The sequence below is a fragment of the Pantherophis guttatus genome, chromosome 3, assembly GCF_059756535.1.
Source record: "Pantherophis guttatus breed Tessera chromosome 3, ASM5975653v1, whole genome shotgun sequence".
Lineage (NCBI taxonomy): Eukaryota > Metazoa > Chordata > Lepidosauria > Squamata > Colubridae > Pantherophis > Pantherophis guttatus.
In genome coordinates this window covers 96,690,906-96,707,234 of record NC_142065.1, presented here as the reverse complement: position 1 = coordinate 96,707,234, position 16,329 = coordinate 96,690,906, and the positions used below count along the sequence as shown (strand labels likewise).

At 35.9% G+C, this 16,329-nt stretch overlaps 1 long non-coding RNA gene across 2 annotated transcripts in view; it reads right to left on the bottom strand.

Annotated features, from left to right (window-relative positions):
* Window positions 1-3,325: 3,325 nt before the first annotated feature.
* LOC117661271 (uncharacterized) overlaps window positions 3,326-16,329 on the bottom strand; it is a 62,861-nt gene continuing 49,857 nt past the window's right edge. Inside the window, exons 6-7 of one of the 2 annotated variants that reach the window (XR_015733181.1) lie at window positions 5,783-5,886; window positions 3,326-3,554 (exon numbers count right to left, since the gene is read on the bottom strand). This is a non-coding gene — a long non-coding RNA (uncharacterized LOC117661271). Of the gene's footprint in view, window positions 3,555-4,178; window positions 4,365-5,782; window positions 5,887-16,329 lie in introns of those variants that run through there. The other variant, XR_009622187.2, reaches the window with a different exon arrangement.

The window sequence follows — 16,329 nt, the reverse complement described above, 5'->3', positions numbered from 1 at the left end:
TAATATGGGTTTTGATACAGTTTAGTGCTCTTTAGAAGGCCAGATCTTGAAGATGAAACTCAAATACTTTGGCCACCTAATGAGAAGGAAGGATTGAGGGCAAAAGAAGAAAGGGACAACAGAGAATGAGCTAGCTGGATGGAGTCACTGAAGCAGTAGGCATGAGCTTAAACGGACTCCAGAGGATGGTAGAGGACAGGAAGGCCTGGAGGAAAGTTGTCAATGGGGTCGCAATGGGTCAGACATGACTTCGCAACTAACAACAACAGTTTAGTGCTGAGGTAGTTTCCCAGTCTATAGCTGAATAGATGGGATAATCTCATCACAATCTATATTTAAACTGTTCATTAAACTTGAAGAGATTGCTGAGTAGCAAACTTCTGTACTAAATTTCAGACAGACAGATTTTTGCATGAAGGGAATGAGTGCTCATAAGAAGCAATTATGCTTCTTCCTAAATGCATGTATTGTGGTTGATGCAATGGTGCCCCAATTAATTTCTTTTTCCTATGGAAACAAAGACAAGATAATAAATAACAGCAATAATGCTACTGTTGAGTATAAAACAACTATGAACATCATGGATGTTATCATTAAAATTTCTAAATTAGCTCTCAGAGTTGATGGCAGATTACCTTTACAGTTTAAAAAAAAATGGAATTATTGAACTGCTTAGCGTGACAATATATTGAAAATGAATAACTTACTTTTATTTTCCTACTGGTAATAACATTATGAATAAAAGTCTTGCAGTTGAATAGATTGGTGTGTTTTTTTTCACACATGGATCTGCAGAACAGCATGGGAGATAGTCACAAGGAAATGAATCCTACTGAGCAATGGAAGCGCTCACAAAATGACATGGTTGTCTTTTAGTAATTGGTTAAATAATGCAGTCTTTAAATGTGAATCTTCAGATTGAATCATCTCAGCAGATTTTTTTTTTTTAATCTTTGGGTATATTCAATTGCATGACTTTTATTCGAAATGCATTTTAAATAAAGGCAGGCTGTCAGCATAATCGTAGCTGAGATACTGGTTGTCATTTCTTCCTAACAATGAAAACAGATCAAAACAATTCTCTCTAAAAAAGTTTTAATGGAACATATTTTATTTCTGCCAATTGTCTCTTCCTGCTTTAACATGAGCCACAGGTTTATACTTTACTATTGCAAAGAAAATATGGATTTTTTTTTCCTAAAGGAAAGAATTGCATTTGTTCAAAAGCAACATCTTCTAAATGTCTATAGGTCAGCTATTCTGTGTTTGCCATTCCTTCTCCTTGTATGTTTACTAAAGTAACTCTTGACACATTGCACATATATGTAGCATTATATTGTATTGCACATATATGTAGTATTATAAAGACATCTGGGAGCCTCATATGGCTTTGAGGTTGCACACTCCTGCTCCACACATTTGTTTCTCATAGCTTCTCGATATAATCATGTGATACATTTCTCAAATATCTTGATGATGTTGTGAAGTCATGTCCAACCCATTATGACCCCATTGACAATGTTCCTCCAGGCCTTCCTGTCCTATACCATCCACCGTAGTCCATTTAAGCTTACACTGTCTCCTTCAGTGACTCCATCCAGCCACCTCATTCTCTGTCGTCCCCTTCTTCTTTTGCCCTCAATTGTTCCCAGCATTAGGCTCTTTTCCAGTGAGTCCTTCCTTCTCATTAGGTGGCCAAAGTATTTGAGTTTCATCTTCAGGATCTGGCCTTCTAAAGAGCAGTCAGGGTTGATCTCCTCTAGGACTGACTGGTTCGATCACCTTGCAGTCCAAGGAACTCGCAGCAGTCTTCTACAGCACAATAGTTCAAAGGCCTCAATTCTTTGGTGCTCAGCCTTCCTTATGGTCCAACTTTCACAGCCATACATTTCAACTGAGAAAATCATAGCCTTGACTATACACACTTTTGTTGGCAGAGTGATGTCTCTGCTTTTTAGTATGCTGAATATCTTGATAGATATCCCTAACAGAGTATATGATAGGATTTAGTTTCAGTTATTCACATGGAAATGTTATTGTGTAGTGTACAGAATGGATTGGCAACTGTAACATATACATTATATGAAGGGAATTTTCAATTTTAGTAATTATGCATGATGGCTCAGTGGCTTAAGGATGCTGGAGATGATCTTTGCTCTGGCAGTTCGAATCCTAACACTGCATAGTGGGATGAACTCCCATCACTTGACTCAGCTTCAGCCCACCTAGCAGTTCGAAAGCATGTCATATGCAAATAGATAAATAGGTATCACTTTGGTGGGAAGATGAGCTGGTGCTTTGTGCAGTCAGTCAAAACTCTGCCAGCGCTGGACATTCCCAGATGCAATGTGCATTTGCAAGGTGACTTCTGTGAAGGAAGAAGACCCTAGATCAGGGATGTCAAACTCGCGGCCCACCGCTAGATGTGTCATGCGTTGGCCACGCCCACCCCCATTTTAGCGAAGGGGAGAAAAGTCACGATACTTCACATGACAGCAATGTAATGTCGTGAGATCAACACCCCTGTTCTAGATGATGCTGCAGGATGCTGTTCAGTTTTCTTTCTGGTGCAGAGCTTGCTTGCTCTCTGTGGTGCTAGAATGGGCTAGAAGTCTTAGGCAGCCAAATTACTACTTTGTATTAGCATTGGAATCTCCTGGCTAATGTAACATTGCCATATGCTAAATAAATACATAACTTTAGTAATTTCAGGAACATTATAAATAATGGTTGTTAAGATTTTCTTACACAGTTTACAGGATTAAAAACAGGCTATATGGAGCAGGAATTTTATTAAGAAATATTTTGTGGTAGATAGCAGGGTTCATGGAAGAGCTCCAAGAAGCCGCCTGATTTTATTTATTTATTTATTTATTCGTTCGATTTATATGCCGCCCTTCTCCGGAGACTCAGGGGACTCAGGGTGGCTTACAATGCATTAAGCAATAACCTTCATACTTTTGTATGTACCAGCTTAGTAGGGCTTTCGCCCCCCCCAAGCAGTGTTCTTTTTTTATACAAAGTCAGCTTATTGCACCCACAATCTGGGTCCTCATTTTACCTACCTTGAAAGGATGGAAGGCTGAGTCAACCTTGAGCCTGGTGAGATTTGAACTTGCAGTAATTGCAGGCAGCTGGTGTTACTTAACAGCACTTTAGTCTGCTGCGCCACCAAGGCTCTCAGTGTTTTAACACTGGTTGTTCCTACTGTAATTACCTATTTTCCATCAGGGTACTTAAGCTGGCATCCATCTCCTAACTCTAGTGTATGTGACAGCACTCTGATATACTATACTGTGATAAAAAGTAAAAACACATACACCTACACAAATATTGACACAATTTATATATTGCCTACACTGGCTACATAGTGTTTAGGCATTGGGTAGAGGATTCTTACAAAAGGTAAGCAAAATAAAAGAAAAAGTTATTTAAACAAATAACATAAATACCGAGCATTACTTTTTAACATTAAATATTAAAGTTACACATAAATTACAAAGTTTTGTAATTTTGCAAGCTGCTTAGAGTCACTTGATGGTGGGATGGATTGCCTGTAAATTTAATAAATAAATAAAATAAAATCAACGAAAGTTGCTGAGATCAGTTAAAAGCACAACAAACAACTTAAAGCAGAAAAGTCTAAAAGAAAAAATTCTGAGCAGACTGCAGAATAGTGCTTCTTTGCTACAAACGAAAGAGCCTTGGTACTACAGGGGTTTAAGGCACCCTGTTATTAAGCTGCTTAAGACCAGCTGCCTGCAATTACTGCAGGGTTCGAATCTCGCCAAGGCTCAAGGTTGACTCAGCCTTCCATCCTTTCTAAGGTAGGTGAAATGAGGACCCAGTTTGTGGGGGCAATAAGCTGACTTTGTATAAATATACAAAAGGATGAAGGCTATTGCTGAGCACATTGTAAGCCGCCCTGAGTCTCCGGAGAAGGGCGGCATATAAATCAAATTAAAAAAAATAAAATAATGGTATGAGTCTTGTGAATCTCTGAAGATCTACATTATGTGAAACATCATAAAGAAATTGCAAAAAAAATAAATAAAATGATGCGGTTTGCAGTTGCCCGAGATATGATTCAACACTGACATAAATCTTAAACCGTCTTCAAGTAAATAAAAAAAACCTGTGCTTTGCAAAACAAACATAAATCAAGAATTGAGTTCAAATTCCTGGGTAGAATGCTTTTTATCTCTTTCTCTAGGAAGAGAAAGTTTCTCAAAGAGGAGCTTCAGATCATGCAAGAGGGCATAGAAAACACATGTTTTTAGACAGTTAAAGCTGCTGCATCTTTTCCCAGGCTTTTACAGCTGCTTTGGAATCTGTAGAGATAGTCAGAGCAGCTTCTAAAACATCTGCATGAACAAAAACAGAACAATTTGTCAGCTTTAATGATTTAAAAACAATTGCTCTCCTGCGTGTTTCAAAGAGCATCTTCTAAATAGTTTGCATAGCCCTGATGAACTTATGTAGCCAATAATTCCTTGTGGCAATCATTACAATTGATGCTGAACTACACTTATTTCAGATACTTTGGTAGGTGTCAGATCTCTGTCAACAACACTGTGTATTTGCCAGAGTGTGTCTAATTGTGCATTCAAAGAGAGAGAGAGTTGTTTAAGTGGTGTGACAGAAATATATTACTGGAATCCACTGAACCTGCACACAAGAATGTTATGGATGAAGGTCCTTTAAAAGGATGATGAAGGAGTGATATTTTCACTAAGGAAAATTGCAGAGGAATAATTCTCAATAGGTATGAGTGAAAAACAAAACATGAGGAATTTTGTCTCAAATGGCCTTAAAAATAATTTGGATTGCTTGCATAAAAAACAAATACTCCCTTAGTGAAGGGACAAAACTCTTCAGAGGTTTCAAGAGGGCTTCTGACAAATAGGCCTATCTGTTATACTGTTACATTTCAGACTACAAATAGTGATACAATTTTATGCCAATATTTTTTTCCCGTAGGAAAATATTTCTATTTCTCCATCTGACACAAAACATGGAGGAAAGTAAAGAATAAAATCTACAGGGATTCCTTCACTTTTACCCTTATCTCTACTTATGACCACAATTGGGTCTGGAATCTTGGTCACTGAGCAAGGCAGTCATTAAGAGAGATGCCACATGATGCTTCACTCAATGACTGCAATCCTGACTCTTCCACTTGTGGTCATTAAATCATCACACATGCCATTAAGTAAATCACCAGGGAGAGGATCCAGGGCCTCATGAACATCAATTCTCTCCACCACATGAGGGAGAATAATTATGACATTTTCTCTAACTTTTGCCACATTTGAGGTCCATTCCTCCAGTGCATTGAGGAGTTTCCCCTCAGAGAAGGATGGTTATAGCGGCAAATGTCAGCATTGTAAAGAGTTCCTAATGTTGACATTTGTTGCATTATTGACAGATTTGAGGTTTATTACTCCAGCATGTTAGAGGAAAATTGCAAATAGTGATCACGTGGGTGGTAAATGCAATCAGATTGCCAAGTGTCCGAAATGTGGTCATATACCTGGGGGCAGGAGGTGGTATGACATTTTTTGATGGCCAGAAGCACTTTATCAGTTATAAAAGCGCCCATTCCAAGGCCACTGTGACTGCAACCAGAGATTAAGTGTCTGGCTGTAACTCAAGCACTACTTGTAATATCATTGTCCCATGTGTATTGATTAATATACGTGACACAGCATATTAGCAATTTTCCTTGGCAGAAGCCATGGGTGTTAGAACATGTGATTTTTAATATAATTGAGATACTTACAAATTTCATTGGTATAGGCTACAGAATTATTACCCAGATAATGGTCAGCCTGAAATGGACTTTTGTAGAAAAGATCACAGCTCTATAGCAATAGTATCAGATTCCTGCAAACATGAATAAATTAATTTCAGTTTTGGATGCGATCATGGGAAATAGAAGCTCACCTCCAATATTTCTGAAGGACTAAAAAAAGAAAAAAAGAAAAAGATTATTACATATGTAGAGGAGAGTGCTCATGCAAATTTACCCACCTGAAAAAAAGCTATAGTTCAAACAAAATTACCCTAGAAGGACATTGCTGACATTTAGGACAAGGAGATTTACAGATGCCAATACCTTCATAAAAAGCCATCTGCTTTTGTTGTGTGTATATTTATATAGGTGTACATCAGAGAGTTGGCACAGGGAAGATGCAGTGTATGATTTCTAGGACAAACAGTTAAATTCAAGACCTTCAAAGATTTTAAAAAGCAATTCCTCCAAAACATCTTAAAATTAAGGTTGCCAGTCAACTGAAGAAAGTTGATTATTGCACGATTCTTTTAAACTGAGCAATCACTTAAATTTGCATATCAATAACACTATATTTTGAAGGGAAAATTGTGTTTCCCCTTTCTTTATTTTCTTCTCTGATATTGCATACAAATGTCAGAGATGAAAAAAAAATCATCAGAAGTTGGAAAGTCTTACCTGGGAATAAGGTGGCTTCTGACTGCTCAAATCAGAGTAGGATGAATATGAGACAAAGTATCTAGTTAAGTATGATTAGAAGTTAAAAAGACTGAAGAGTAAAAGAAAATTCACAGGTCAGTGGCACATGGAAAGGGGTACCAGCTCTTGATCTGTGTTAATGATAGAATTCTCTGATTAAGATGGGAGATTTGCTATCCTTGATTGTACAGTATAGAAGAACAAAATAGGTAAAACAAAAACCTGAAGACTGAAAAAATGGTTTTATTTGCATATCATACTAAATTTTAACTCTTCTTTTTAATTCACACATAACATCACAATGACTGAATTCACACATCAAGCAAAGCACAGAACAAACCCACACAGTGACTTAACAGGATCTGCTTGCCTAGCTGTTTAAATTATATAGAAATTCTATAAAATTCTATAGAAAATGCAGTAGTAGAGTAGTACTTTATTGTCATTGCACCTCGTACAATGAAATTAAATGCCATCTTCCATGTACATTATACATAAGAAAAACCAAACAAACAAAACAAACACATCCTTCACATTCTCTGCAATTAAATTGAAAACCCCTGATACTGCGTTAATATTGCACTATACAGTAGAATTCAATATAGTTACTGCTCTGGGATAGAAGCTGTTTTTCAGACTATTTGTCCTTGTTTTTATTACCCTGTACTGCCTGCCAGATGGTAATAGTTCAAAAAAAGGGTGCCCAGGGTGAGATGGATCTTTAAGAATGTTTTGAACTTTCTTAAGGCAGAGGGAGCTATAAAGCTCTTCCAAGAAGGGGAGAGGGCAACCAATAATCCTCTGGGCAATGATGTTAACCCTCTGGAGTGCTGTCCTATCTGCCACTGTGCAATTGGCAAATAATACACAGGTGCAGTAAGTAAAATACTCTCTATGGTGCAGCAGTAGAAGGTCACCAGCAGTTTTTCATTCAGTTGTTTCCTGAGAAGTCTCAGGTAGTATAATCTCTGCTGGGCCCTTTTGACCAGTGCTGCAATGTGAGCGCCCCTGGTCAGGTCATCTTTTATGATAACACCCAGAAACTGGTCACTTGCTCCACTTGGTCTCCATTGATAACCAAGGGCCGGATGTCTGATCTATTCCTTCTGTAGTCCACTATAAGCTCTGTTAGGGAATGGGGTTGAGGGGTCCCCCGGACCTGGAAACAGCTCATGAGCAAACGCACTAGGACTGAAATAAATCTGACAGAGGAGTCTTGTGTAAAAATATAATTTACTTTAAAATGTTTAAAAAGCACTATGTCTTTAAGAAAGCACATTAAAAACAAAGTCTTATCTTGGTTATGTGAAGCAAGGCTATCTCCCTAGATTCCTCTCCACAATACCGAAACAGTTCACAAGAGAATAAAGCTAACATGAAGATAAGCAGCTTCGGTATCAATACATCATCGAGGTAGTAGAAGGGCAGCAGCACAAACTTCACAGCTAAAAGTCACCTGAAGTAAAAACAGTCAAACAGCAAATGTAGCTTAAAGTTTGTGGGAGGAAGAATGTCCAGCAACAGCAGTCCCGATGATAGCTTGCGTGCTTCAAACAGCAAAAGGCAAGCATCCGTAGGAGTTTCTCTGCAACAGCGTCTGGAGTCCTTATCTGTGCTTCTCCTCCCATCTGCGACGTTGCACTGAGCTCTGCTTGCAGCTTCCAGCAAGACTCTTGCATCTAGGCCTAAAACAGCGTTTAGGCCCGAGTAGCAAGCAAAAAGGTCCTTGCTTATATGGGGAGTTAACCTGCAATTAACTAGGGCAGGGAAGGCTTGCAGGTAATTGCAAACAGGAGATGGCTTAATTGAAACCATACTGTTTGTGACTGATCAAGTAGCCACAGCAATCCTGAAAACACTCGTGACAAGCTCCTTGGTCTTATTTGTGTTGAGGACCAAATTATTATCTTCACACCACGAAAACAGCTGGTCCACCTCATTTTAGGCAGACTCATCCCTCCCTGGAGATGAGTCTCACCACTGTTGTATCATCAGGAAGGTCTATTCTATATAAATTATATAGAAAATACAGAAAGGTCTATATTTGAGGTAATACCTCAAAGCATACAAAAGAAACAAACAAACATTCTAGAATTCCTGGAACTGATAATAGTCAATCTCATTAGTGGTTTTATACATGGAACATAAGTTGAAATATTTAATAGAAAATGAAACCAGAGACGCATTCAAAGAAGGAAAATCTTAGGAAAGGAAGATTTGTCATGAAATATGGATTGGAGGTGAGGTACCCTTTTTCCCTTATTTTCTTCAACTGATTTCAATTTATATGTTAATATTTCCATTAAAGAAAAGTAGGCTAATATGTTATATGTGTTTCCAGAATTTTTCTATTACTAAGCTAGCATTCAGCAATAAAAAAGTGTGTCTTTGTATGCATACCAGAAAAATATATCCACATTAGAAAATAATGACAAAAGCCCTAAATATGTTGTTTTCTCTATTCTTTGTTACTAATGTTGTTTCCTGAAATTATATATCCCCAAATTTACTACCTTTTAGACATGACCATCACATATGTAAAAAGGTGCTTCTAAGTTTTTATTGTTATTTATGAATTTTAACTAGGGTAAGATGCCAAGTATGTAAAATATTTATGCATGAGTTCTCTGAAGCTATTGAAGAGAAACCTAGGAACAGGTTGTTGTTGATGTTTTCTGCTTACATTCACAGTTTGATATTTCTGTCTCTAATTCTCATATCATTTTCAAAGATTTTGTAGTTCCCATTTCTGATCATATTAATAAATGGATATAGTTTTGAGAAAGAATATCTTTGTATACCATCAAAATACATCTTAATCTTGTATTAGCATTATTATTATTATTATTATTATTATTATTATTATTATTATTATTATTATTATCTGGGTAAAAAACTTTCTGGTTTTTCAGAGGGGAAAAAAGGCTCAATCTTTATGCATTGTAATGAATTAATGTAATGAATTATATTCCCAACTTTTGATAGAACTGAATTAATATTAATTCTATTTATACAACGTAGAGCTTTCTGTTTCCAACCAACATTCTTTTTCTTTCTATTAAAAACAGAAGATGAATTAATACAGAAGACCCATGTAACTGTAACCATTGATCAATTTTTCATAAACCCTATAAAATTGTGGAAAGAAAATGAGCTGTAAAATTTTATAGAATTCTAATGTAAAAGTTTCTGATCCAAATAAAAGCGAGAAAAAAAGTATTTTATCAATTCAGATTTAGTAATAGGGGCTGCATTCCAGAGGGCAAAGAGGTTGTATAGCTTCAAACATTTAGTTGGCATGAAGATTTTAAAATGGCTCCTCCCTAGCAATTCTCTTTTTTTAAAAACAAACTTTATTCAATATAAAAAGATAAAAATTGTACAAAAAGTTCTTAACTCTAAAAATACATTCAAAACTACTTATAAACAAAACTTTTAGCCATGTAATTATGTTGTTTTATTATGCTATTGTAAACTGCCCAGAGTCATTTATAGTAGGTGAGATGGGCACTGTCGAATTAAATAAATAAATGAAAAATAAATAAAAACTATTTGATTTATGCAAAAAAAGGTAAAATGAAGGTCAGAACAGGTGGAAGCACCTGTGAGATAGTTGTGCAATGGTTATTTGTGGTTTTTATCTTGGTTGCCATTTATGAATTTATTCTTATGTTGCTGTTATATTTCCATATAAATTGTAAATAATATATACTAGGAAAAAGTAGAACTTCACAGCTCCATTCCGAATGTATTATAACTCAGTTATCACTAACTATTATTGAATTAATTAATGTTTTGCATTGTTTGTTCTTTACTTTTAAGACTAATAATTTAAGACAATATTTTATCTTTTGGCTGCTTTCTATTTCTTTGTATGGTTTTAAAAATACACAAATGGTGTCTTCTGGTTATTGTGATAACATTTTAATGTAGCAATGATGGTCTTCTTGAAAAGTAGGACCACTTTGGTTACTTGTCCTCAAGTCAAGGCAAAGTACATTGGGGAAGCAAGACAAATATAACACCTGCATTGTGATGTTAAATGGTAACACTTTTTTTGGAGGGCGGGATGGTATTGTCTGTTATTGAAGTATATTAGTGACACTTCAGCTCTCTCAGCTCTAGCAGCGATCATATTTATAACTGGAACATGATACATTGATCTAATTTTGAAGGGTACTTCTTCACTGTCAAAGGTTCATTGACTCTTTATATAGTATCCATTTGTATTTTCAGTCATATCAGAGGCATTGTTGCATTCTGACCTTCCTTTTTCCTTCCCTCTCTTTAATGAAAATCATAAATTGGTGTAGTGAGCAAGCAACTTTTCTGTGATGAGTCACAAATGGTCATTATATTCAAGCCTCAAAAAAGCAAGAAAAGGGAAATGAGGAACAATCTGATGTTTTATTTTGCCCATCATCTACCTGAATATTTGATAGGAAATAAAAAAATATTGGAAGGATAAAATAGACCAACACTGATTTTCATTTTAATGGGATGGAACCAGGGGTGGGTTCTACTTACCTTTACTACAGGTTCGCAGCGGGACCGTGTGTGTGTGCTTGCTTCACTCGCGCAAGCGCATTTTAATGACATTGGGATCGGTGGGTGGAGCCTCACGCTGGTTTTATTACCGGTTCTATAGAACTGATGTGAACTGGGGGCAACCCACCACTGGATGGAACACTTAAGAGTTGAATCTACTCCATTCTAGTTCTTGTTCTCTGCAACATTCTAGTACCTACTGTTGCAAACACTAGTGCTGAGGCAAAAGTAAGCAAAACCTTTCACCACACGGCTTCCTCTGAAAATCAAACAGAACCCATGTCAGGGTTCCAAGTAATACACCCATAGCAAACAGAACTCTGAGGCAGGTAGGTTCCTCAAAGAATAGTTTTATTGGATATATCATATTGGCACAGGCTGGTGAAAACCGACTCTAAATGTTTCCATGGTTTTCACCTAATTAAAAGTAAAAAAATTTCCCCTTCCCCCAAACAATCAGTCACACGGTCCAATCAGGGTGCAATTCGGTTGCTTGGGCAACGTCACTCCTCCTTTCTTCAGCCACCTGTGGGAATGTCCTTGAAACTATTTTGTTTTGGCTACCAAACCCCAGCTATCACTACTCCCCCCCTCTCTAATCCTCATCTCCATTGTGGCAAACCTGAAGTTTCAAAATGGCCTTAGTCAGGCCTTAGCAAACCTGTTTTGTAAATCCAACAAGGGGCCATTATCCAGGTTATTATCTTGCCTTACCATTTCTAATATTCCTTTTACTGTCATCTGTATCTTATAGTCATACTTTTTTTTATTTTCCTGTATTTCAATGATTTCTTTATACTCTAGTATTTCTGCATCAGATGAAGTTTGTTTCAGCTCATTATCCTGTTGATCTGCCAGAATATTCTCTATACTGTAATATCTGTAATTTCTTGTCTAACATCTTTTGGACATAGTCTTTCTGTAGAAGACATTGTTGCTGACATTGTAGCTGTTAGTTTTTGTCTCAATTCTTCAAACATCTCCTGAAATAATAGTAATCATTTTAATAGTTTTAATACCAGTGCAGTGGAATAAAGCCACAAGTTTGACAGGCTTGATATAGGGAGTCTGAAACCACTTGATATTGAAAAAGTTCTTGTCATTTAGTTTGGCTTTTTCCAACTTAGCAGCCTTCAGTCCAGATATGTTGGTTTGTTCTGCCAAAAATTTCCACCAACACTACAATTTTAGAAACCATAACTCAACAAACATTAAAGGCTGTTGTATATGTATTGATAATAAATCCCTCCATTTATTCTTATGCATCTTAGATTTATTTTGGTCTTTAGTATTGCTTTTAGCCACTGGTGTAAGCGGTCCTTATTTGATTGAAGGTATGGGTTTTTGCATCAGACTTTCAGTGGAAGTTCCAATTCCCAGGTATATCTTGGCATTATTTTTATAAATGTATTAGTACCTTCCTTGCTATCTGTCGTTACCTACCTTTGTGATGCAACTGATCAAATCCAGATTTTATACTTCTTGAATTTGATTCCGCTGGTCAAATTATAAAATGACCCTTGTAATTGTAGTCTGGCTTGTTAAGTAGGCTAAAAGGAGTAAAGCCAAGTATAATTTCCCAAGCAGACAAAAAGAGAATGAAGGAATAGCATCAGCATGAATGTGCAATGAAGGTCAGACAGAAGGTCAGATTCCCCAAAGTGGTGATTTAAGGGAAGTTAAAGAGGTCATAGAAGCATCTGATGAATTGTCAAATTGAAGAATTCAACCTGACACAACTATTATATACATACTTTCTCAATGTTAGGGATTTCCAGGGATCAGAGTGCAAAGTTACCTCAGAAACCTGCCTGGAAAAACTCAAACAACTGAAAGCAATAAGATTACTAGGAGCAGCCTCATGCTGTTTCTCTCACTTCATTTGTTTTTCTTTTCTTTTCCTTTTAGATCCTTCTAATGTAATTCTGAGCCAGCTCATTTGATGCCTGTTTTCTCAGTGGAAGATTTATTTTTCTTCTGTTGCTGGAAGCACGATTCTTTTGCAACCAATTAAGGGCAGAAGCAATCTGATCTGATAGTGGTAAAAAATGGTAAATTAACCTTAGTCAATTGCTTCCTATCAATTGCAGCTTAGGAAAGGTCCTACCCTTTGCATCTAGGAATCCAATGGTTTATTATTTGCTTGAGCAATTGGGGACAGCTGAGAGATTGTGAGTGAGCACCTATTGCTGACAAAGTTCTTACCCTGTAACGTGAGACACAATTATGTGTCGTATAAATGATATGTTGTTTATATATTACAAGCCAGTGGTCAAAAGGAGGGGAAATGGAGGTGAAAGAATTCTCATTCTTTTTTCCCCTCAGAAACCACTGAAAGACAATCAGTGCTGTCTGATCCTGAATGGTTTAATTTTATTCTGTTTTAACAAGGCTGCAGTCCTACTATCTTTTCCCCTGGAAATAAGCTTTATTTAACTTGCATCCAAATAAGCATATGTAAGGCTGCCCTGTGCAAATAGCAATTTATCCAAACATTTTACAAGGGGGGGGGGGGGGAATTAAATAGATGGTTTTGTATTGGCCTGAAAAAAAGAAAAAAGAAAAGAAAGAAAAAGGAGGCAGGAGATCCTGCTCTTGTGTAATTTATGTAGTGAGGTAATTGTTTAGTTGTTTGTATTGAATGCAATTTTGTACTTTTTTTTCCTAGACTGCAATGAACCTAATGAGAATTACTGTGCTTATAAGTAGCATGCAGAGGAACAGCTTTTTTATGATTTTGTTATTGCATATTTCTGAGGAGGCATACAGAGAGATCTGTTTACAACTGAGTCCTGTTTTCTTCTGTAAGGTGGGGGAGGGGTGTTGTTACCAACACATATCAGCCCAGATTTTTTTTTCTTCTATTTTTCTATTTAAGTTCTGGGTATCTGAGCTGAGCTATTCCTCCAGGACCTGTAATTATTACCTGTGCTCCTCAACGGGAAGATCACTTGACCTCTGGAGGGAGCAGAATAAAAATAATAATAATCCTAAACGTTTTGGATTAATAGTTTTTTTAAAAAATAAATAACTCTAGTCCCTCCCCCCTTTTAATCAGTGTTACAGGCCCAAAAGAATATTATTACAAGTGTAGCATTGAAAGGATGATAAAACGTGAATAGGAAAAACATTCTCAACAATCATCATGACAAATTATGTTCTTGCTTGAGAAAATTATGTGGACATATTCATGAAATTCACTAGGAACTGGACTTGATTTAAAGGAGATTTGTTTTTTTCTAGCAAAGACAATGAGGAATTTACATGTTTGAAGAATGCTGCCTGACTGTTATTCTTGTTATATTGTACTGCTGAATCAAACTATTCACTAGTTTTCAGCTATAGTTAGTCTGGTTATCCCAATACTCAGAGTTAAACATCCACACATCCGAATGGCATCCAGACGGGTAAAACCTGGTTAAACCAACTCTAAATTGCAGCAAGGCACATTTTGCTGCTGCAGCTTATTGATAAATTTTGAGGAAAAGGGCAGAAAGCTCAGCCAGAGATGTTGCAAGAAGTTGCAATAGATTCAGTTGATGAAAATCAAACTGGTTCATTTTAAGTGAGGCGTTCCAGACTCAGGCAAGTGGTAGAAATATGCATAACTAATTTTCCTTGGAAAGTTTTTAAATTTCTTGGTTTTGCAATAGATCTACTGAAGAATGCCAGTCTAAATGGATAAGAATATAAGCAAGAAGTTTTTTTTTTAAATAATAATAGAAAATTAGGTCATTTTAACCCATAGGAGATGAAAGACTGGAGAAGTGGGTGGATTTTACCTGATGGATTAACAATAGAATGAGTCACTGTGGGTTTTTCCTGGATGTCTTTTTATATTTAATGTAGCTTTTACCTTAATATATAGACACTGACTTATTAGTATGTTTTAAATCAGTAGTGAAGAATATATTTTAAGGACAAATTTAGCAGCAGTCCAAAAATAGGCAGTGCTAGAAAAAAGAAGTGGCTCAAGGTTATGAAAATTTAAACTAAACACAAATTGCATAGAATTAAATGCATTCAATACTGTTAAAAAGCCTACTTTCCACATATTTGGTCATTTGATAATTTGATCTTCTGTGAAATTATATTGTAATGGTGATCTTTGGAAGGGCTCCAGGGGTCATATCCATAGTATCTGAAATTTCATAGCCATATTTACCCCATTTTGTCAAATTTGGTGCAGCGTTGGGTAGCCAATCATGAGAACCCCAATTACTAATGACAACTAAAGATTGTAAGGATTTTTCTGAGTGACACATGAGAAAATTTCACTGGATGAGTCAATGTTCTTTCAGAATTAATAAGAAAAAAAAATTAAAGATTAACCGTTTTTGGCAAATAATTTCATAAGGAGTGGATGAAAAAGGCCAATATTGCTAAATATACCTAAATAGGGACAAGATTTGACTTTAAAAAAAAATATCTGTAGGTCGATATCATTATTGAATAATAACAGTTCACAATTATTCTAGTTGAAAATAATTTTGCAAGAATTTGTAAGGATCAATGTGTTTTTTAAAAAAAATCTAAAATATAGTTAAAGGACAATATTAAAATGTTTTGAGCATTTTAGAATACATAAGTTAAGCAACATAAGTCATATTGATTTGCTTAACTGCAGAGCAAGCCTTTGACAGTTTGAGTGGACTTCCTTATTCAAGGTTTTGGAGGGTATGGATTTTGGAGAGAACTTTATAAAATGGGTAAGATCAATTTATTTGTCACTAAATAATTTAAGAGAGATCTAACAAAAACCTGTGAGATACAAAAAGGAAGAAGACAGGGATGCCCTCTGTCTCCTTATTTATTTATTTAGGTTATTGAAACATTGAATAGAGATATAAGGCATGATGAAAGGATTGTGGGAGTTATAATTAAAAAAGAAACTTAAGGCTTAAGGAGTTCTGCAGATGACTTGGGGTTGATTCTGGAAGATCCTTTAAAGAGAATTGAAACTTTGTTTCAAGATTAATAAACAGAAAATGAATCTGTTAGCAAAAATATGAAAGTAGAAAATCAAATTGAATTGATGAATAAAATGGGTTTTAAGAAAGTAGAAAGCAAAAGACGGTGAGAAGAAGGTAAAATATCTGGTGCCACTATTTATTTATTTATTTATTTATTTATTTATTTATTTATTTATTTATTTATTTATTTATTTATTTTATTCGGCTTATATGGCGCCCTATCTCACAATGGATTCAGGGCGGCTCACAACAATAAAACACAAGCCACAATAAAAATAAAGACTAAAACCTAAAAAATTTAAAATTAACCCATTA